This window comes from Rattus norvegicus, chromosome 5 (assembly GCF_021556685.1).
Source record: "Rattus norvegicus strain SHRSP/BbbUtx chromosome 5, alternate assembly SHRSP_T2T, whole genome shotgun sequence".
NCBI classification, from domain to species: domain Eukaryota; kingdom Metazoa; phylum Chordata; class Mammalia; order Rodentia; family Muridae; genus Rattus; species Rattus norvegicus.
Window position 1 is genome coordinate 53,600,338 of NC_141538.1, and position 23,690 is coordinate 53,624,027.

Here is a 23,690-nt window from a genome sequence, read left to right on the forward strand (position 1 = left end):
AGGCTACTGCATTGTGTGCTACATTGCAAAGAGCGACGCTGGCAGGCAGCCCTTTCTCATCCCTGATTTCAGTGCAATTGTTCTGCTTTATTTAGGGTGAAAGCTGTGGGTTTGTCATATAAAGCCTTTATTATGTTGAGGTGTGTTCCATCCCATTCTGTTTTCTCTTGGACTTTTTTTTTTTTTATCATGAGAACATGTTGGGTTTTGTCAAAGATTTTTGTTGGGGGTTGGTCTGGTGCTGCTATGTATTCAAATGTTAAATACTGTCCTCCAAGATCTGGTTGCTCTCCAAAGAGCAGATCCTCACATATACCAAATGATGCTATATAAACTTTGCTCACCTTATTCTCTGACTGGATAAATAAATGTGGCTAGTTACTGGGGAGAGTAGCAGGGCTTCGTTTTCTGGGCTGGGGGGGGCCACAGGTAGGGACCACCTGGAGAAGGAGAGAGGAGAATGACAGAGCAAAAAGTTGGGAGGAGAAAGAAGGCGAAGGGGAAAGAAGACAGAGAGAACAGGAGGTCTCCATTAGACATGATGTACCAGGATCACATGGCTGAATGAAATGCCCCTTAAGGTTGGTCTGGTGGAGCAGAAATAGCCAGGTAAGACTCAGACAGGAAGTACTTGGGGAGTACAATTGGGGAGTTAACAGTTTAGTGTATAGAAAAAACAGATTAAGGGTAATCTGCCCAGTAATTGTGCTCTGCCTCAATTATTGGGGAGCTGACTGGGTCATGTTAACAACTAATAGAGTTATTAAATAGCATTCAAAAACACTATTGGCATATTTTTCTTTATCTATTGAGATGATCGTTTGATCATCAAGTCATATGATTTATTACATTTATTAACTGATACATGTTGAACATTCTCTGACTTTTGGGATAAAGCCAACTTAGTCATGATGAATAATCTTTTTTTCCCTGTTTTTACAGCTTTTTTAAAAAAAATTTCTTTTATTAGATATATTCCTTTACTTGGATTTCAAATGTTATTCCCCTTCCTGGTTTCCTGTCCATAAGCCCCCATTCCCTCCCCTCCCCCATATGGGTATTCCCCTATACATCCCCCTTATTGCCCCCCCCCATATTCCCCTGCACTGGGGGTCCAACCTTGGCAAGACCAAGGGCTTCCTCTTCCACTGGTGCCCCAATAAGGCAATTCTCTGCTACATATGCAGTTGGAGCCCTGGGTCAGTCCATGTACAGTCTTTAGGTAGTGGTTTAGTCCCTGGAAGCTCTGGTTGGTTGGCATTGTTGTACATATGGGGTTGCAAGCTCCTTCAACTCTCTTAATACTTCCTCTAATTCCCCGCAAGGGGGTCTGACCTATTCTCACTTCAGTGGTTTGCTGCTAGCATTGACCTCTGTATTGGACATGCTCTGAATGTGTCTCTCAGGAGAGATCTATATCTGGTCCCTTTCAGCATGCATTTTTTAGCTTCATCAATCTTATCTAGCTTTGGTGGCTGTTTATATATATAGACCACATGTGTGTCAGGCTCTGAATGGCCATTCCTTGAGTCACTGCTCTAAACTTTGCTTCCATATCCCCTACTATGGATATTTTTTCCCTTTTAAGAAGGAGTGGGAGCATCCTCATTTTGGTCATCCTTCTTCTTGAGCTTCCTGTGGTCTGTGGATTGCAGCTTGGGTAATTTGAGCTTTTTGGCTAACATCCACTTATCAGTGAATGCATACCAAGTGTGTTTTTCTGTGATTGAGTAACCTCACTCAGGATGATATTTTTTAATTCATTCCATTTGCCTATGAATTTCATGAAGACATTATTTTTGAAAGCATTGTGTAGTTGTACCACAATTCTTGAATCCATTCCTCTGTTGAAGGGCATCTGAGTTCTTTCCTGTTTCTGGCTATTATAAATAAGGCTGCTGCATGTGTCTTTTCTGTATGTTGGAGCATCTTTTGGGTTTATGCCCAAGAGAGGTATAGCTGGGTCCTCAGGTAGTGGAATGTCCAATTTTCTGAGGAACCTCCAGACTGATTTCCAGAATGGTTGTACCAGTTTGTAATCCCACCAACAATGGAGGAGTGTTCCTCTTTCTCCGCATCCTCGCCAGCATCTGTTGTCACCTGAGTTTTTTATCTTAGCCATTCTGACTGGTGTGAGGTAGAATCTCAGGGTTGTTTTGATTTGCATTTCCCTGACTAAGGATGTTGAACATTTTTTAGGTGCTTTTTGGCCATTCGATAATCTTCAGCTGAGAATATTTTGTTTAGATCTCTACCCCATTTTTTAATAGGGTTATTTGGCTCTCTGGAATCTAACTTCTTGAGTTCTTTATACATTTTGGATAATAGCCCTCTATCAGATGTAGAATTGGTAAAGATCTTTTCCCAACTGTTGGCTACTGTTTTGTCCTTATGACAGTGTCTTTTGCCTTACAGAAGTTTTGCAGTTTTATGAGGTCCAATTTGTCGATTCTTAATCTTAGAGCATAAGCCATTGGTGTTTTGTTCAGGAAATTTTCCCCAGTGCCCATGTGTTCGACACTCTTCCCCACTTTTTCTTCTATTAGTTTGAGTGTATCTGGTTTAATGTGGAGGTCCTTGATCCACTTGGAATTAAGCTTTGTACAGGGTGATAAGCATGGATTGATCTGCATTCTCTACATGTTGACCTCCAGTTGAACCAACACCATTTGTTGAAAATGCTATCTTTCTTCCATTGGGCGATTTTAGCTCCTTTGTCAAAGATCAAGTGACCATAGGTGTGTGGGTTCATTTCTGGGTCTTCAATTCTATTCCATTGATCTCTCTGCCTATCTCTGTACCAACACCATGCAGTTTTTGTGACTATTGCTCTATAATTCTTGTCAATTTCTTAATATAAGCATTTAGAGCAATACATTTCCCTCAGTGCTGCTTTCAAAGTGTCCCAGTGGGGGGTGGTATTCTTTCTTTGGAATATTTTTTCATCTTTTACTTCTAATGTTATATCTATCTTTGATTTATGGGTACATTTCTTGGAAGCAACAAATAAATAGTTCTTGTTTTTTAAACATGTTTGTAAAAAGTAAACTTTTACTTATTATTTTGATTGTGTTGTATATGGAAGGGTACGTGAGCCAGAGAGTACATGTGGAGCTCACAGAACAATTTTGTAAAATTTGTTCTCCCTTTCCACCTTTTCTGGGGATCTGAAAATTGAATCCGAAATTTTGGAGATTAAATGCACGTCTCCAGGCCTAAGTATCTTTATTCACTGAGAACATCTCACCAGCTTGGGTCCTGGATATTTTTATCCATTGTACTAGTCTATGACTTATTAGATTGGTTATACCACCAATATTCAGTATTACTATAGGAAGGTATACGTTAATCGAGTCATTTAATGTTTTTGTAGTGCATTGTGTCCTCTTATTCCTCATTTTAAAAGTTACTGTTCTATCATGAATTACACGTTTCTTGGGGCTTCATAGATTTGTTTATTTTTGTCTTCACTCTAAAAAAATTCCGTCAGGTATCTTCTTTTTTTATTAAGATTTATTTTCATTTTACATTTGTGAGTATTTGTCCATTTGTATGTACATGCACCACATGTCTTGTGCCTACAGAGGCCAGAAGTGCATTCTGGGTACATTGGAACTGGAAAGAGGAAATAGAGAGCATAAAGAACAGGACGGGTGTGTTTAACTGGCACTGGGCATTAAATATCAGGAAGGGAAGGGCACTGCGTTTGAATATGACGTCTGAACGCAGTTTCATCTTCTTGCTGCTTCTCCTGGCCTAATTCAGGATGTGAGCCCGTGTTCCCCTGCAGAGTCAAGCTCCAGGCAGGTTTCCACCCTGCGTAATGCACACTTAGTTCTGACTCTCTTTCCTTTAGTCAGTCTAGAGGAATTACGTTACTGTAAAAGTACCTTTTCACGTCACTGGCTTGAGGTCTCTCAAGAAAATGGTTTCTGGGAGTAGCAGTTGGGGCAGAAGTATCTAGAGAGGGAAGCCGCTGACTCAGCACAGTGTTTTTAAAAAATCTTTGAATTCTTTGTGCACAAGGTAACTGATTTGCCCACCAGAGCCAATAGGGATATATGAACCAGTTACAGTCAACCTTTAACTTCAGAGTAGGAATTCATAATCTAATTGTGACCCTCAAAACACCTGCATCAATAAGAATAACCAAGGATATGATTCTTGAAGAAACAATCCCAAAATCTTAGTGACACGCTATCATAAAGTTATTTTCAGTGCTGCACCAAATATCCATATGCACAGGCTAGGGGCTTTGCTCCAAATCTCTTCCTCTCAGGAGCCAGATATAGAAACTCATGATTGTATAAAACGTTGTCAACTGCCATGGCAGAGGAATAAGAGCTCTGCAAAGTCTCACACCCACAACAGAATGCTGAGTCAAGAAATAACATGTGTTAGTTCTGTTCATAACTCATTCTCTAAAAGTAATCTGTCCTTCCATGTTTTGTGCCCTGATGCCTCCTTTGCAACTGTTCTTGTGCTGTGGGGTCCTTATTAGGCAGAGTAGGGGTTACCTGAGTGTAAATACTGTGGTATCACTAGAGTGGGTCTGATAGCTGAGGTACCTGCCACACAGTTGATGGGCAGCTAGCACCTTCAGCATGGATACACTGGATAAAAGATGATGCGTGTCTAGAGCAGGACAGAATAGACCCAGATGGTGTGAAATGTCATCATAGTATTCAGAATGATGCACTTTTTAGAACTTAAAAATTATTTATTTCTGAATCTTTCCATTTTGACTGTGGTTGACAAGAAGTAACTGAAACTGGAGAAAATAAAACTGTGACCATGTGATGAATACTGCATGCATTTCTTCTCACTTGCAAAAGCTGCTGTCACAGCTATGCTAAAAACTGCCAGCTTCCTACCCATTCTTCCCAAGTTTTTCTAATAAACTATCCGGTGCTCTCTCTCTCTCTCTCTCTCTCTCTCTCTCTCTCTCTCTCTGTGTGTGTGTGTGTGTGTGTCCTGTAGGTGTACCTGTTCTGGTAGAATGCACTATTCCATTTAAAGACAGTGGACTCACAAGTACGTCCTTTGGGGCACCCTCACACTTCTACATCGTGGAAAGCACCTCTGAGTTCACTCTAGAGAAGGAAAGGACACAGATGAGGTACTACGGAGGAATAATGGACTCTGGCTTTCCCATGGAAACAGCCATGTCCAGGATACAGAACAAGGGCAAGTGATATGGCCTGATCAGGGCAAAGATGCCTGGTTTTCCCTGCTCGGATTTGTACAGTCTTTACGCTTGATCTTCTATGGGATGTCAAAATGTGTCACAGGGGTGCTTCAACTCATTTATGTTCCTTAAGCAATGCGTGTACTAAAAATTCAGTATTTTTACAAGTAAATCCATTATTGTACAGCTTGGCATCTCCCAAACTGAGAAAGAACTCTAAGGAATGTTAAATTAATGTTAATAGCAAGAAAACATTAAGGTAATTTTCTCTGTTCTAATAGCTAATTTGAGGTAACACACTCACTCAACATAACATCAATTCAGATTTCTTCTACCCTAATTACCTTTTTTGTTCAACGTTAAAAACTTGCAGTTATGAGATGTAAAATGCATCGTGAGGGGACTCTGTCCAGGCCAAGCATGGCTCTGTCAGGCCTTGCCCTTCTCCTCCATTCCATCTGCCTTGCTAAAAACCCTTAGATTGCATTCCTAAAGCTAGCCATCAAGGTCTATTCCCTTATTTGGCCACTTCCTCCTCCTTAGGCTGAATACCAAGGTCCAGCTATCCAAGATTGAAACTCCAGCAATCAAAAGCCTCCTTTGACTGCTTTAATTAATCTACTCAATTAAAAATTAAACACCTCATCCTAACACGGAGTTTCACCTTTTACCCTTATAAACTATCATTTGCCTATGGGCCGTGTCTATCTCCTCTCTATTTAGAGGCAGACCTTTGTCCCTCTGGGACAAATATCCTTTCCCCCTCCCTTGTTCCCATTCCCTTCTCCCTCATCCTCTATCTTTTATCTTTGTCTCTTATTCCTTGACCTTTGTCCCTCTGAGGCAAATACACCTCCTTTGTGCCAAGAACTTGGTCTTTGGTTGTCTTGTGCTGAATACCTGTCCCTTCACATAATATGTATCACCAATGCCTATTTAAGTCACTGCAGTTTATATGCTTAGAAATTTATGATGTGCACAGGACCCATTGCTTTCAAATTCTCTTGATCATCAAGAATATTTATAAATTCTTACTTAAGTTATATGTCTTATGCTGTTGACTTTTCTTGGGGATATCTGAGCAAACATTTATTTACCCTAGATTGGATGCTGATGGCAGACCAAGGAAACAATTCTACCCAAGTCTGTCTTAGTTATCCTGTAAGTTTATTGGCATTTTCTTGATTAATGATACATATTGGAGGGTCCGGCTCACTGTGGATAGTGCATTCCTGGGCAGGTATGATATATTGTTTTACGAATCTGTGGTGCTGGTTAGCTGGGTATGAAAAATTATATGGTGAAGAGCATCATTGCAGTGAAATCTTGCCATGTCCTGTACCCCATGGAAGGGATGGTGTGACACAATTCCTGCCCCTGGAGCAGAGCCAGCAAGACATGGGCCCCCACAAGTGCTGATGGTTGCTATAGGTGTAAGGCTTCTTTGCATTATAATGTGTATATCTATCAATCTATATCTATATCTATATCTATATCTATATCTATATCTATATCTATATCTATATCTATATCTATATCTATATCTATCTATATCTATATCTATATCTATATCTATATCTATATCTATATCTATATCTATATCTATATCTATATCTATATCTATATCTATATATCTATATATATATTTCATGTTCCTCCTTTAGGAAATATTCTCCCTGCTAATGTTAATGATTCCATGATAATTTGGAACAGCCTGATTCTGAGAATGTATCTAATGTTGTCAGCAAAATGGTAATGCTCTGACCACCTTCAGAACAGCCCTAAAGGCTGTAGGAAATAATTCTGAAAACATGAGTTCAAAAATACATAGATCAATCTAAGAGCTGTCCTTTACAGGATTTCTCAACTATGCAAAATATAAGATTGCAGTGTGAATTGTTTGAGGGGCTTCACGAATCTAAAAACACAGCAGAGGCAGCTACACTAATGAGTTAGCTTGTCAGAAAGATATTAAGGAAGGAGATAAAGAGATTTAGGGAGTAGTGATCTCAGGGTAAGATCCTACCCAGCTAAACTTATTGTTTGTGCTTACAAAGGCAGGCAGATCTCTGAGTTCATTTGCTATACTAAAAGTGTACTTGTCTTTTTCTAAGAATCAAGGGCCTAAAATCATAAAATGCTGATTTGTGGGATAATAAAAAAAGAAACCTGGGTAAATGATTGAATTGATATGGAAATAAAAGACTGAGCTTTGGTTAGAACTATGTTTCAGGATTATAGTTCCCAAAGAGAACCCAGGAGAGGCTATTATTGAAGATGAAGCATATCTCCACTGAAGACTCCAAAAAATTGGAGAAGCCAGTACACGGGACAACCACCAAAAACCAAGGTCTGCAGCAGCTATGAAGTAGAGCTGGCCTGACCCTAGGAGACAAGCTGTGTGTGCTGCGAAGGGTAGAGCCAGAAAAGTGACCAGGCCCTTCAGAGTCCAGAAGTATGTGAATGAATCACAGGGTTTGGCACTGAGCTCTATAGCCATTGGACTCAGTATTTGATGTGGATGTGACAGTGCTTTTTCCCTCATGGAGTAAGACATTATGTAGCTTTATTTTTGATTTTACATGAGTCCACAGTTAAGAGACTGAATTTTTAAAGAGACTGGGTATTCTAGAAAGACATCAGATAGATTGAGAGAGACTGAATATTTTAGAGAAAATTTGAACTTTGAAGGGGACTTTGGATATTTTAAAGAGCCTGGACTTTTAAAGTGTTTAGATTTTTAAAGACTGCATGACTTTTAAAAGTTGGAATTTTTATTTTTAATAATGTTTAATATTATTTTGATATTAATATTAATATGAGGTCTTGGAGCTAAATGAAAGAGGAATATGAAAAATGGAGATGAATAGTAATGCATTTATATGTCAACTTGATGAAAGCCAGAGTCATTCGAGAGGTGGGAACTGCAATTGAGAAAATGTCCTCACCAGATTAACCTGTGGGCAAGCCTGTGGGGCATTGTTTCGATTATTTATATGGAAGTTCCCGCTCACTGAGAGAAGTTGCTATTCCTAATCTGGTAATTCTGGGTGCTATAAGCAAGTAGGCAGCAGGATGAGCAAACCAGTAAGCAGCACTTCTCCATGATTGTGGCTTCATCATGGCTTCATTTATGACTTCCAGGTTTCTGCCATGAATTGCTGCTCTGACTTCCTTCAGCAATGGAGTACGACCTGAGAATGATAAGCTGGAATAAATCCTTTTCTCCCCATGTTGCTTTTGGTAGTGGTATTTCATCACAGCAATAGAAACTCTAAGACACTGAGCCTTACGAGCTCCCTCATCCCCCCTTTAGGAGGGAATGTTTCAGCTCATATGACAGATCTACACAACACACGCAAATAAGGTTTGTTTTAATAACACTCTTCTAAGGACCTTTGAGGGAAATCCAATATCCAAACTGTTTCAGGGATGGTCAAAAATTTGTCATTCGAAGACTTCTATTGTGGACATTCATTAGTATTTTTGACAGTTTGACAATTTTGTAACGGTATATAAATCAAATTAAAAATAAAACTGTGTGTTGGTTTTCTATTAGTTCATTGAAATATTTATGCTAATTGACTTAGAAAGATAAAAGCTGCTGAACAAGAGAGTGCTGTTGTACATATGCACCCATAGAAGCCAAGGCTGAATGCCCAAGAACCATACAAGGTCAAGTCAGTCTAAGTCCCAGCTTGACAAGAGAGGGAGTCATGAAGCCCACCTCTAGCCAAGAGCTATTGAAAGTTGATGGAGGCTGGGGAAGGGAGAATCAGTTGCCTTCAAGGATGCAGACCCTGAGAAACTACTCCTGCTCAAGTAGAGCTCTACTACAACCATGCACATATAGCCTTAAGCTAATTCAGTGTGTGTGTGTGTGTGTGTGTGTGTGTGTGTGTGTGTTAGTACATGAAGTTGGGAGGGAAAGGAGGTATAGAATGAAAGGGTGTGTTTGAGCAAATATATTACACGCATGTATGAAATTCTCAAATAATAGAAAATAGTCACTTTAGTTTTCATTTGAGTTGATTTTGGCCCATCATTGATCGGTGTGTATCTTCATGCCTATGCTAAGGAAGCATTTCAGAGTAGGAGTGCATGGCGGAACAGCACTGACTTTATCAGGAGTAGTAAACAAGAAGGAAATGGCCAAGGTCCTACCATATCCTTTGAGAGGACACCCTCAAAGATATTGAAGCCAGCCTTTGAGGGGACATTCAATGTTCAAATGATAGATAACATAGTGTTACTCAAAAGTCTGTAATCTTACTGGTTCTATTGTAAACATTTGTCAGGATTTTTAGTACTTCATAGACATTAAGTACTATAGAAAAATTTCATATAGTCAGTAGTCATTAACAGGTGCTAGAAATCCATGATAAAATTTGCTCTGTGCATGAGAACCAGTTCTCTCCCTCCACAGTCTAAGTACCAAGGCTTCCCTGGAACGTGCGTCCATCCAGGTCAAGGTACACTGCCAGGTCTGTAAGCCTGCTTGTCATCAGCACTCCACTGAGTGTACTAGAGTCTACATCACAACAGGAACTGACCAGACTGTGAACACGTATGACGAGTGCCAAGTCTCAAAAGTTACTCCTAGTAACTCTTTTGGCACAATATGCATTATCAGGAGAGAGAAGCCACCACAAACAGTAACCTTTTTCTGGATCCCTCCGTGGATATTTTCTGATGGACTCAAATGAGTCACATGATCCTCTCAATAGGAAGCATTGTCCCTCTGCCAGCCTCCCTGTGGAAGCTCAGTCAATATTAATTGAATGAATGAATGAACTGACATGAAGTATGTGGTAGGTGATGTGGAAAGACTTGCCCATGATGGTCATATGGGCCTCCTGGCACATAAGCAATAGAATTTGGAGGTTGTTATTTTGCCTATTTGGTGGCCAAGACAATGGGTTTGCAATGACAGTGCTTCCACATTAAAAAAAAATCCTTAGCATATTTTCTGCCAGTACTTTTTGAGTTGACATTAAACAGGAATACAAAGTTTCTTTGCATAGTGTTGTTTAAAAGACAAGAAAATGGAAGCTCTACTCTGTTAACCAGACATAAACTTCCTAAGAATTTGGGTTGTGTGTGTGCGCTCGAGCGCGCGCGCGTGTGTGTGTGTGTGTGTGTGTGTGTTTGTGTGTGTGTGTATGTTTTATTTAAAATTACTTTGAGATTATAATATAATTACATCATCCCATTTTCCTTTTCTTTGTCCAAACCCTCCTATATACTCCTCCATTTTCTCTTTCAAATTGATGGCCTTTTTCCATTAATTGCTGTATTTTACATATTTATATGTATATATAATACCTAAATGTAACCAACTCCTTCTGTAAAACATTGCATGTTACATATGTTTTCAGGGCTGACTTTTGGATTTGAATAACCACTTGATGTGCTCTTTTCTGCTCCTGCTCTCAGCATTCCTTAGTTGCCTGTAGTTCTCTGCTCCTGAGGTTCCTTCCTTGCACTTTAGCTTGTCTACTGGTATCCTCATTCAACTCATGTTTCATACTGGTTGACTTAGTAGGAGATACAATCTTACTCCCTGTTCCTCTGGCTCTTAAAATCGTTCTATCCTCCCTTCCGTAATGACCCTTGAATCTTAGATGCAGGAGTTGTGTTTTAGATGTATCAGTTGCTACTGGTCTCCACAATTCTGCATTTTGATTGGCTCTGTTTTCTGCAATGGTCTCCATCTGTTGCAAAGAGATGTTTCCATGATGCTACATATATCTGTGCATGTAAGAACAAATATTTAGCATATCGTTAGGGATAGTGCTGATTTTGTACAGTGGGAGTTGTAGGTTCCCCTCCAAGATCCATGACTTCCCTATCCCTGGATACTTAGCTAGGTTTCCAGTACCAGCCATGATCTTCTTTGTTGAATAGGTCTTAAGGTTGATTAGAGAGCTCTTGGTCACCACAAGGTCTAGGTGCCACTGCTGTAACCTTATTGTTATCATACAATGTTGGTTGTGGTTCATGAGTGTCATATCTGAGTAGGAGTATTGGTTGTTTTCCTCTCAGAAGCTTGCATGGTGCTTTCTGATACTATACATGCTAGTCCTCAGGAGGAGACTTTCAAGCTAATTCCAGCTTAGGGGTCTCTGGACCCTGTATCTGATGTGCATGATGTCTTTGGCAATAGAGACCTACCTTTCATCTTGATGAGGAGAGGACAACCAAGGGCAGGAGCAATAGGCTGTATGTTTGAGGAGTCTCTTGGACAGCCCTGGCCAACAATTCAAAAAGTTTCTCAGGCCCGATATAGGGATTTTGTTAGGTAGTCTTTGGCTCTTGGAGGGAACATTGTCAGCCCAGATGGGAGAATTACTTTTAAACTACATGTGTGTGTTTATACACTGACTTACGTGTATTATAGACAGTTTTAGGTAGTTAATAGTATTTCTTTTTTTTTTCCACGTGGAGAGGTTTAATGAGAGAAGAAGAGGAGAGGAGAGGAAAGGCCGGCCATGAGCACGTGGAGGGAAGAGGTGGAGGTAGAGAGAAAGGACAGGGAAGAGAGGAAGAGCAGGGAAGAGAAGAGAACAAAGAGCGTTAATAGTATTTCTTATGACTCTCAAACATCCTTACTGTCATTTCTCTCCTGTTTCGATATTTATCAACCCCTCCAGAATTGGAACCTTCCCCTTTATTTTTCATGGCATTCATTTCAGTTTTCAAAACAATAACATTTGCCTTCACATTATTTTTGTATGATATGTTTACCTAAGTTGTTTTATTAGAGTAAGTATGACTGTCACCAATCTGTTTGGTGAATGAACACCCTGGTCCTAGGTCAACGACCACAGATAAGAGAAACAGATACATTGGAAGCAGAGAAACTTCAGAATGTGTGGTCCCTCAGCATGTGGTGTGGAGGGAGTAAGAAGATTTGTTTAATGGTGGAAGAAGGGCTAGAGAAATGGCTCAGAAGTTAAGAGCACTGGCTGGTCTTCTAGCGGACCTAGGTTCAATTCTCAGCACCTTCGTGGTAACTCTAACTGCCTATAATATCCAATGCCTACGTGGTCCAATACCTTCATCTGGGTTCTAATGTCCCAGGTAGGCTTGTGGTACATAGACATATAGATAGGTGAAACACACACACACACACACACACACACACACACACACACACACACACACACTCTCTCTCTCTGAATAGAAATAGTATCTCAGAGATTTTAAGAAGATAGGAAAATAAAGTTCCCCCACTATGTTTTCAGAAGATAAGGTGAGATGGACCTAGCAAGTGAAAAAGATCACGGACGGTTTCTGTGGCTCTTCAGAGACTGACTGAGCAGCCCCTCTGATGTCATTTTGTGCCCTGAGTGAATGTTGCTGTATTCATCTGCATTTGTTATCTGCATTCTTCCTCTCTATCTGAGAATCAAGAATTTACTTCCAGGCTTCCTTCTTGGGAACACTTCCACTCTGCTCCCTGACCCTAGAGTACTGTTGTCTTCCTTTTGGACCATATTTCGTCACTAGGGAACATGGGCCAGTTGGTGCTGCTAAGTGGAAATTCAGACTGCATCCAAAGAGCTTGACTATAGTCCCATTAACACAGTGGTACTTCTCAGGCACCAGGCTTTGTTTTTCATTTCTCAATGTATTCCAGAGCTTTCCAAGTTATTAGATACAGACCTCCTTTGCAGGAGGTTGTGATGTGGAGTTAGAACTCTTCCCATTTTAAAGAACTCACAAGTAATAGTTTTCTCAAGAATATGCATGCCTTCAGCAAATTTCTTCCTATTATAGTTTATTTTGTCTGCCTGTGATCCTGGGCTGGTTGACCTCTTTGAAGTATCTCTGTTACTTCCTTTGTAACTTGTGAACACTGAGGTCCCTTCAACTCCATTCTGTGTCCCTTCTGCTGATGCTTAAGTGACAATGGACTGACAAGAACTCCCTTCTGAGGAGGAGTTATTCAACTCCACACAGAGTTTCTGGGGAAAATCAAAGATAATTCCCCCATTAAACAAATAAAGAAGCATTTGACAAGAGCACCCAGAATAAGGTGTTCTTTAACAGCCAATTTTATTCAATACAGATGACTTTCTTATGTAAATTTTGCCTGCCTTTGAAAGAATCCTTGAAACTCAAATAAAGAAGTAATCATTTTGACCACATGTGAAAACTGTAGGGTTTTTTTTTTTCCTTTCTGATTAGAGTTTTATTCTGTAGCCCAGGCTAGCTTGAAACTCATGGAAATCCTCCTGTACTTGCCTTTTAAGGGCTGGAATTTATGAGAATAAACTTATATTTTGTAAAATCTTTTAATAAAAAGTAGTATTAATTGGTCAAAATGCCTTGAATAACCTTTAAGGTAGTCACATTTTTTTTTATTTTGTATTTCTTACCCCAAGTTCCCCAAATACCTTTCCATTAGGGATCCCAACAGGCTAATGATTATGTTTCCTCCCCCTAAAACTACTCACACAGAATCATGTAGAATTGTGTTGGCGTGAATTAACAGAAGGCAATGTTATTTAAGAGAAAGAATGGGGTTATATATCACATATTAGTCCACAGAAATCCTCATTCCTACTGTGCGTGTAACAGAATTCCTCAATTGTCATTTTTCATTTCTGGACAAATGATCTTCTCCTGCTGAGACCTACTGTCACCTCACTGTGTGGTGTTGGCACGACTTCCTGCCATGTGGTCAGATATTTGCCTTCTGTTAGTAGAGATGCCCCCACAGGGCCCACCCCTGTCCAATACACATGCTCCTCCACCATGTGAGCTTGTCTAGGCCCACTCACCTTGCTCTCCAGAGCCTGATTTCTTATGCTGAACTAACTCTTGGTCTGTTGCCCTGAATCCAGTGACCTTTGTGTGCACCTGTTCCAGGGGAGTCGCTGAAGTGGATGGGACTCTGTGGACAAACGTTAGAGAAGGGCAGCTTGAAGTAGAAGACAAAAGGATGCATGTAGGCCTACTACCCAGGATGTAGATGGCTCTGTCACTGTCTCTGTCCCTCTACCCCTTATGGATCCCTCTCTAGTTTCCTTCCTTTCAATTAATAATTTTTTTTCCTATTTTGTATTGGCATAACCAAGATCACAGCTACACAGGTTCCTTAGAGAAAAGGCCTCTGTAAACATCAAATCTAGTGACACACAAGTATGAATTCACGTTCTGAACAAGAACCTAAGACCCAGAGCGAGGACCCATCAGTTCCTGTTGTGGGAACATCTTCTGGGAAGATGCAGGTTTATTGGAAAGTCCAAACAGGAGTATCAACCAAAGGTTTGAATGACAGTTTGAATGATATTGAAAGTCAACAAGAAGTTCTACTTAAGAACTTATGACAGGCAACTAAACAAATAAACCTATGTTGCTGTCTTACGGTTTCTACTGCTGCAGTGAAACACTGTGAATAAAAAGAAAGCTGGGGAGGAAGGGATTTACTGTAATTTCATTTCCACATTGCTATTCATCACCAAAGGAAGTCAGGGCAGGCACTCAAGCAGGTCAGGAAGCAGGAGCTGATGCAGACACCATGGAGGAATGCTCGCTCCCCATGGCTTGCTCAGCCTGCTTCCTTATAAAAGTTAGGACCACGAGCCAAGGGATGGCACCATTCACAGTGGACTGGCTCCTCCTCCATCAATCACTAATTAAGAAAATGCCTTACAGCTGGATCATAAGGAGGCATCTTCTCAGTTAAGGTTCCTTTCAGACAACTCTAGTTTGTACATCAAGTCGACACAAGACTAGCCAGCAGAGGCTAGGCTAGTCATATTGCACTTCCAAGAAAAACAAATCTCCCTCTTGAAGCCATCATCTACTTGGACTGTAAGTGGCTATGTCCACAGGGAAAAAGTCCCATACATCCGTAAGGACTACTTACCTTTTGCTTTGGAAAAGAGTTGGAAAGTTAGCTCAGGCTTTTTGGTAGAAGTCAGAAGATTCCTGGGATCTCCACATTTTTGCCAATGCCTAACTTTACCTAACTTACCAGAATTTATCCCTGTAAAAATCTTGCTAGCTTGCTTATTTGGGGGGCTGATCCTAGCTCAGGAATGACAGTGAGCAAATAAGAATCTGCCACAGAGGAGCGTCAACAGAGGCAGTTATGGGAATCTGTGGTCGAGCCTGTAAGGTAGAGCTCACCGAAGCCATGCCACAGATAGATGGACTAATCCAGCAGTACTCAACTGTGTCACTCTCAGCTAACTGTAGCCCCAAAACTGAGAGCCTGTGCTCCTGCTGAATGAAAAGCCTTTGTGGACCTGTGTTCAAGTACCAGTGCATCCCCACACCCAGGAATGGACTCTAATCACACAGCAGTGCCAAGACCTCAACTCCTCCATGAACTAGCTGGTCCACTCCTCTGTGCCCTGAGCCATCAGTTCAGGTGGACAAGTAAGTGGCTGTGGTTTGAGGTTTTCTCCAACTTTGGCTCTTGTTCTCCACGTAGATTCTTCCTGAAACCTGAAGCAAATTGAAATCCTGTGGACTTTCTTGTTTTTATCACAGAAGGCATCCTTGGTAACCAACAAAAGTTCCAGGTTCTGCGGTAGAACTAGTGCTCAACATGGGGTTTGTGTGGTGATCTGAGAGCTATGACTTAACTGACTAAGAAATATCTGATGTTTCTTCCATGCCTTTACTTCTATTAATGCCTCAGTTCACTCAATTCTGCTCCCAGGTTCTGTGAAGTTGGCAACCCCTAAGAATTTTTTATTCTGTCCTGTGTATGTGGCACAAAACTGAAGATTTCTTGGTGGCATCGTAAAATTATAGTAATTTAAAAATATCAGAAAAAGGGAGTGAGCAAAGTTGGCGTGTAAACAAATACATCAGTTTAGAGGCCCGCCTTTGACAGTTTTAAACTTAGTGTTGAACCTGTATTAGACACTGTGGTTAATGTGACTCTGTGATATATTACTTCTGAAAGATTCACCCCATAAAACCGAGCTGCAATGTTACTGCACACTTAAAACCTCACTTTAGCTCTGATCCATTTTGATCTTTGTGAGTTACCTTAAATATGACAGGTAGGTGACTGTGCTAAGTAGCTTGAAATGACTTTTGATCAAATGTAATAAAATTCTCTGCTGCAGCTTGCTTATCTCATCCCTCTTACCTATCTGGAAGAATTGCCTGTCGGCAGATATTTCTACAGTGGCATTTTATGCCCTATTAGTATCGGTCTTAGTTGTTTAGAAAGGGCTATTGAGCTTCAACAGGTCCCAGCATAAGGGCTGTAGGAGGACAGTACTCTATTACTTTAGTCCACCCTCCCCAGCAGCCCTAACAGTGACTTCAGGATTGGCCCTCTACCTTTCCGTTGTACACAGCGGTCCCCTCCTGTGTGTACGTGTGAGCATGGAGTTAGGGACTGAGCCCAGAGCTTTGCTTTGCACATGGCATGCAAATGTTCTACCGATAACTGCATTCCTGGCCCTTGGTGTCTAGAGACAGGGTCTCACTGAGCCCTGTAGCCTGTTTAGAACTTGCTGTCTTCCAAGGTCTGTCTTCTATGTGTTGGGTTTACAAACCCATTCCTCACATTTTTACTCTGTTATGTCCCCAGCAACGCACACGGGGTGGGGGGAATCATCATGCCATAATCATGCTAGGGATTGTTGAAGATGATTTCTGGTAAAAAATAAATGCCCTATTCTGTCAGCTCTGGCCTCGTATTCAATTTTCTCTGTCCATTTAACAAGTACGGGGCTGATATTTGTTCTGGATGAACACATTGCTAAGCCTTGGGGCACAACAGAATGTGGTTCAGACAGAGGATGCCTTTGTAGCTTACATCTAAGAAAAGGAGAGAAACAGTGAATGATTGTATGAGGAAGAATCCCGAGAGTGAGGGGGTCAGAAGCTTGGAAATCTGAATTTGATTCCTGGAACCCATGTAAATGTAGGAGAGAACCAACACCACAAAACTGTCTTCTAACACACACACACACACACACACACACACACACACACACACATGCACGCACACAAAGAAAAAATAGAAAAATAAAAGCACAAAGGGGCATGGCAATAAATATATGTATAATTGAAAACTGGGAAATCGTTATAAATTACTTTATGGTGTCTCTGGGAAGCTGCATCTGTGGGGGCTGAAGTATGAAAGAATGGAGACAAAATAGAAAGACAGAGAAACATATTATACAAACTCACAGTTAGCTAGCATGGTACTAAAACCAATGTGAGCTTGAATAATTTACATGACCTCTAATTCCTAATTTCTTTAGCAGAGAAATAAAGATGATAACGCCAGCTACCTCTAAAAGCCCTGGGTTTGATCAGATTTATATAAATCACCCAGTACAGAGCAAGTGCTCTGTAAACAGGAGCTGCTAATTATTATTTATTAGGCTGAGGTGTGAAGGCCAGGTGGGGCCAGCCATGCTTAGAGTTGTGAGGAAAAGCATTCCAAGAAGAGAGAACAGTGTATATTCAAAGCCGCGGGAGCTCCTGGGATCTGTGGAAAGGCCAGTGTCGCTAGAACTGTGCAAGTGAGGGAGAACACACTGGAGGATGGTGTGGGTGGGCACCATATGGTGGCTGCGTGAGCGCCAGCCCAGAGAAGGCAGATGCTGGGTTCCTTCAGAGTTGCTTTCCCCCTGGAGAATGTGAAAGGACAGAGGGCAAAGACGTTGAGAACATGTGTAAGAGCGTGGTTCTATAGAAAGTCCGCGCAACCCAAGTGAATCAGGACAGGAGAAAAGATGACCGGGACTGATAGAAGGAAGAAACAGGAGCAGCTGAGTGGGTGGCATCCGCCCCATAGGAAAGGTGCTTCAGGAAACCGGAGTTTTGGGAAGAAAATAGGGTCTTTGGATGTGTTAGATGAGCGTGCCTAATTTCTGCGGCTGACGAGGGCCAGGGAGTGACTCTGAAATCCCATGGCTGAAGTGGGCTGTTGAAGGTAATCATAGTGAGAAGTCAAGCATAGAAGAGTGCGCGTATTGAAGTGATTGCCCGTACAGAGTCCTGCTACCAATCAATATGATGGCATTGCATGGCTTAGGAAACGATACCCCCTTTTCCTATGGCTTTATCGTCATCTACCAGAATCCGTCGGAACATCTTTGCGGAGACACCGATTTATACGATTTATACAGCTGTCGTCTGCATGCTGGACCCAACAAAAATGACAGAAGTCATGGAGGAGGAAGATGGTCCAGGAGCTCAGGCTGGGTGTAACCAAAGGGCATGCACGAGCAGAGTCTGCTGACTGACGCTCAGGGCTGGGGGGAGCAGTGGTGTGGCTCTCCGGGGAGGAAGAGTAACAGTGTTCAAAAGAGAATGGGGTTTCAGCTGCTTGAGGTTTGTGAAGCATGAGGCTCCGCACAGAGGGTCCAGACAAAGGGCAGCTTCCGGGATCGCCCAAGTGCTTTTGTTATTTATTAAAAATGTTACGTGTTGCATTTTGATCATATTCTCTCTCCACCAACTCCTCCCAGATCCTCCCCAACTCCCTGCCTACATGACTTCATATTCTCTCTCTCAAACAAAAACAAATCTATAAAACAATGAAAATAAAACAAAGAAAAAAGAAACCCAGTAACACAAAACAAACAAAAAGCATGTGTGCAGACACACACACCAGAAAAACAAACAAACAAACATGGCGTCTATTTTGTGTGACCTAACTATTCCCGGGCTTTATGGAGATGCCTGGAGTTTGGTTGATACCCCCAGTGTCAGTTCACTGGAGGAAAACCGATCTTCCCTTTCTCAGCAAGTGTCGTTTGTAAATAGCTTCTTGGTTAAGGGTGGGATTTTGCGTCCACTTTCCTTCTCAGTTATAAATTTGTTTCTGGTTTGAACCTGTGAGAGTTCTCTGGCTACTGCCACCATCTCTGTGAGTTCATATGTGCACCGGCTCTGTTGTGCTTGGAAGACACTGTCTCCTCTCTGTGAGTCATCACATCAGGCTCTCACAGTCTTCCTTCCTCCTTTTCTATCTCCTCTCCCCCCCGGATCCCTGAGCACTGAGGGACAGGATTTGCTACAAACCACACATTATTCCGAAGATCCTCAGTCTCTGTACACTGTCAGGTTGTGCGTCTCACGTTGATTCCCACTGACTGGAAGCTTCTCTGATGACAGGTGCATGATACACAAATCTATGGGTAAAAATGTCGGTAGGAGTCATGCCATTGCTATATTACTTTAGCAGAATAAGGTTTAGTTCATCTATTGTCTTTGCAAACTATTTCTGATTTACTCTATTAGATTTCTCCCCCCTCTTTCAAACTTTCCAGTAAATAATTTGTGTCTCATCTCTAGATCTCTGTTTTCCTAAAAGCCACTGGGTAAATTCTTATTTCCCCCAATGGAAAGCGTGCCCTTTAAGGGTGCAACGCTGCCTTGTCTCCTTGTTTATTTAGTCGTGGTTGAGACATAATAGATATGGGATGAGTGAATGAACGGATAAAAATATTTTTGCTCTTGCTATAAAGTCCTAGGAAAGAATAATTGTTTATTCACATGAACTAGCTTTATTTATGCTGCATCTAAGGCCACTTTAAGTGTGAACTTTGGGTACTGCAGAGAGAATAATTTATTGGTGTTGCCTACCTTTTTCTCTTATTAAATAGATCCTTTATTTTGTAGTTGTTTTTAATACTAACAATTTTATTCTATTTTGACTTTAATGGAAGTAATTATTTTTATAGCTTTCAGTCTTGCTAAATGAAAGAAACGTTTTTAATATTTAAATTTATAAGCAACCATCAATTTTGAATTCACAGTTTTCCTTTATTCTACTTTTAAAACTAATATTTTTTTGCTTTGGATATTCAGAAATCTCATATTGTTTCATCACTGACATATATATCATATATATGTATATATGATTTACAATAGCATGCTTTATCTCAGTAAACAAAGCTGAAAACAGCAAAGTCCTTCTCTGTTTTGAAGGCAGTGGCTCTCTGTTTGGAGTACATTCATGGCTATGTGGGAAGAAGACTTAAATTGCTTTGTGATCAATATTGGCATGTTAGGTTTTCTTTGATGATGGTAGGATATATATTTTTTCTTTTCAGGGTAGTAGATGAAAGACTACTTAAAAGTTCCTTTCCTAAAGTATCATTTCAGGGCAGGGAAGATGCCTCACCAAGTAAGGATGACGCTGTTATGTCTGATGACCTGGGATCAACCCTCAGAACCCACATGATGCAATGAGAGAAGACTTTCAAAGTGTTTGCTGAACTTCAAATTATGTGAAATTTCAAGTACATACAAGAATTGAGAGGGAATAAAAATGGAGAGTCTTCAAGGAGAGGTATTCCGCATCGTGACCAACTCTCACACAATCTGTCTCATCTACATCTCTATACACGTTGTCTCAGCTCTGCTGATCACCTGGATGGTTTTGAAACAAATTTTATCTGCAGATATTTCAATATAGAACGACTAAGGAACTCTTTTAAAAGATAGGCATGGATCTGCGAAGATAGATCAGTCAGTAAAATGTTTTGTCTTATGAGCATGAGGCTCTGAGTTTGGTGTTTAAGCACATATCAAATTTCTGGCTATGGTGGCGTATGTTTGTGATCTCAGTGCTGGAGAGGCAGAGACAGGAGGATCTCTGGGGTTCACTGGCCAACAGTCTAGCCTAAGTGGAGAGCTCCAGGACAATGAAAGGTACTACTTCAAAGGAGAAACGCCAGTCCTGGGGATGACACTATATATTTCCTCCTTGTATCTAGGGCAAAGAGGAAGTTCTTTTGCTCTGTTGTGTACGCTGAAGTTCCTTTGCACAAATAAAAAACTGCAAGGAAAACAGAAAAAGGCAAAAACATACATGTCAATGTGTACTTATGCATCCATATACACATGTGTAAACACACATGAACACATATACACACATTAAAATTTTAACCACAATGCTATGATCACATTTAAAAATTCATGCTTTTTACTGTTTTCAAATATCTTATCGACACTTGGACTTCTTTTTTGTTGATCATTTTAAAATAGACACGGAATCATCATCCAAAAGGGTTCATGACTGTGCTTAACTGTGGTCTCAAATCTCACTCATTTTATACCGTTCCCCTTTTCTGTTCCCCTTGTATCTTATTTGTGCAAAAGAACTTCAGTGCACAGAGCAGCACAAAGAACTTCCTCTTTGCCCTAGAGAGATCTAGGTTTTGTTGACTTATTCTACACGGTACTTTATTATGTTCCTATATTCGATGCATGAGGTGTAGTTTGTGACCTGAGGCTATAGAGGCCAGTTGGATCGAGCTGAAGGTTTATGAGCAACAGTTGGTGTTTAGCAGTGTATGCTACCACTGGGAGGCACACAGTACATGGTTGTCTCCGTGATGTTCATATCTCATAGTAATCACTACCAAGCTATCGTTCAGTAAAAATTGTGTTGGCACACGTGTTGCTGCCTTGATCCCAAACTGAAAGTGGAGCCTCATCAAGGAAGTCAGGATACATGTTTTTTTAAAAACAACTTAGAAAGTGCTTGCATCACAAAAGGAGTTTTGGCTAGGTATGACACCATATGAAATAAATATATTTGTAATGCCCTAAGTAGTTTAGTATCTTTTGAAAGAAATACAAAATTGAGTGAACGCTCCGAAGTTGTTGCTGTTGTTAGGCACATAAAATTCTGACGTCCATTTTTGTTTAAAAAAATTTGGAATCCCTATTTTGGAACCTGATATGTACTTGAAAGAACATTTCCTCTCCCTCCTTATTCTTATCCTCCTCCAGACCAAATTGCTCTGTCTCTTCATCTTTAACCTACTAAGGTACCTTGCAACAGACCCACAGCAACAGAACCAACTAATCATGGGCTAGAACTTCCACACCGTGAGCCAAAATCAAACCCTTCCTCTTTTTAAGCTATTTCCAGTATTTTATCATAGTGATGGAAAGTTGATCAATACTGCCAGACTTCCATCAACCTGTGTAGATCTTGTCCTGGGATTGAGGATCCAAAAGAACGGGTGGATTAGAGTCTAATGTTGTAGACAACCTGACTTCAGTTTTGATGCACTTTTATACTTGAATGTAACAAAGAAAGCAATGACCCAAGGAGTAGTGTTTGAGTTCAGAAAAGCATAGTCAGAAAATCATGTAAATGAGCACCCATAAGCACATACTAAATATTGACAGGGCAGCCCTTTCCCAGAACTTTTGTAAGGACAGACCAATTTAAACACAATTGTCTGGCAAGCACCATAGATTGTACCTGAGAAAGTATGAGAGCGAGGCAGAGGGCCATACCCAGACTCCAGGGTACACTGACCAGATAGGGTTCTATAGCTGTGTTCTGGCATCCAACAGGAACAAACATGCCTTATAAATTGAATGTAAACGTTTAACAAAGGAGACACAGAATTCAGGTCCAAGAACAATCCAGGGAACAAAATGCACCTGAGGTAAAAGGCCCTCTGCTTTTTCTCCTGGAGCCTCTCTCACAGTTCCCCAAGGCCTTGTTCACCATGCATCATTCTTTTGATCATGTTCCAACAAACACAGTAGCGAACATTCCAATTCTGATACTCCTTTTATTGGTTGGGATTCTATAAGGTGAATTTTTTATATGTGTCTGTTTTCCTCATATCAGAACAACTGCTTGACTCCCTTTACTTATAAACTTTCAAAATAGTACATTTTCACATTGTGTTGGCTATTTTTGTGTGTCAGCTTGATAGACAGAAGCTGATGACATAGTCATCAGAGAGGAAGGAGCCTCATTTGGGGAAATGCCTCCATAAGATCCAGTAGTAAGGCATTTTCCCCAATTAGTGATCAGTGGTGGAGGACATCCAACCCATTGTGTATGCGGTCATCCCTGGGCCAGTGGTCCTGCGTCTATAAAAGAGCAGGCTGTGTAAGCCTTGGGGAGCAAGCCAGTAAGCAGCATCCCTCCATGGCCTCTGCATCAGTTCCTGCTTCCCAGTTCCTACCCTGCTTCAGTTCTTGTCCTGATTTCCTTTGGTGATGAAGAGATGTAGAAACATAAGCAGAATAAACCCCTTTGTCCCAACTTACTCTTTGGTCATGGTGTTTCATTAGCAGTAATGGAAACCTAACTAAGACACATCTTCCACAATTGACCAGTGACTTTTTATTTTTCCAGTAAATTTTCTTCCCAGTATCATTATCAATTTAAGATTTTGAACATATCTGATGTTCTCCAATTTAAGCACCAACTGTTTGGTTCTATTCCAAGATGACTTCTGAGATCTCTGACAGGAGTTTAATAGGCTCCTAGTTTTCTTGAATGTCATGCCAACTTATCTTGTCCCTCACCTGAAACCAGTCATTTCCTCAAAAACTCTGTTTTTCTTTTTTTTTTTTTTTTATGGAACAAGATTATTCTGAAGCTACAATCTGATTGGCAGAGGTATTCACTGCTATAGCTCAGATACTATTCCTAGGGGTTTTCTATTGAGAGAAAGTATATAAACTATATTTACATAAAAACGCATGTAAGTGAATATAGACTGTGGAGTGGCTCAGTGGG

General features: G+C 40.8%; 1 long non-coding RNA gene across 3 annotated transcripts in view; it reads right to left on the reverse strand.

Moving 5' to 3' along the window:
• The window catches only part of LOC108350950 (uncharacterized), a 97,472-nt gene extending 81,790 nt beyond the window's left edge, over positions 1-15,682 (reverse strand). Inside the window, exons 1-3 of one of the 3 annotated variants that reach the window (XR_015620787.1) lie at positions 15,069-15,664; positions 13,978-14,090; positions 7,945-8,382 (exon numbers count right to left, since the gene is read on the reverse strand). This is a non-coding gene — a long non-coding RNA (uncharacterized LOC108350950). Of the gene's footprint in view, positions 1-7,944; positions 8,383-12,936; positions 13,159-13,977; positions 14,091-15,068 lie in introns of those variants that run through there. The other 2 variants (XR_015620786.1, XR_015620785.1) reach the window with 2 other exon arrangements.
• Between the last annotated feature and the right edge of the window lie 8,008 nt (positions 15,683-23,690).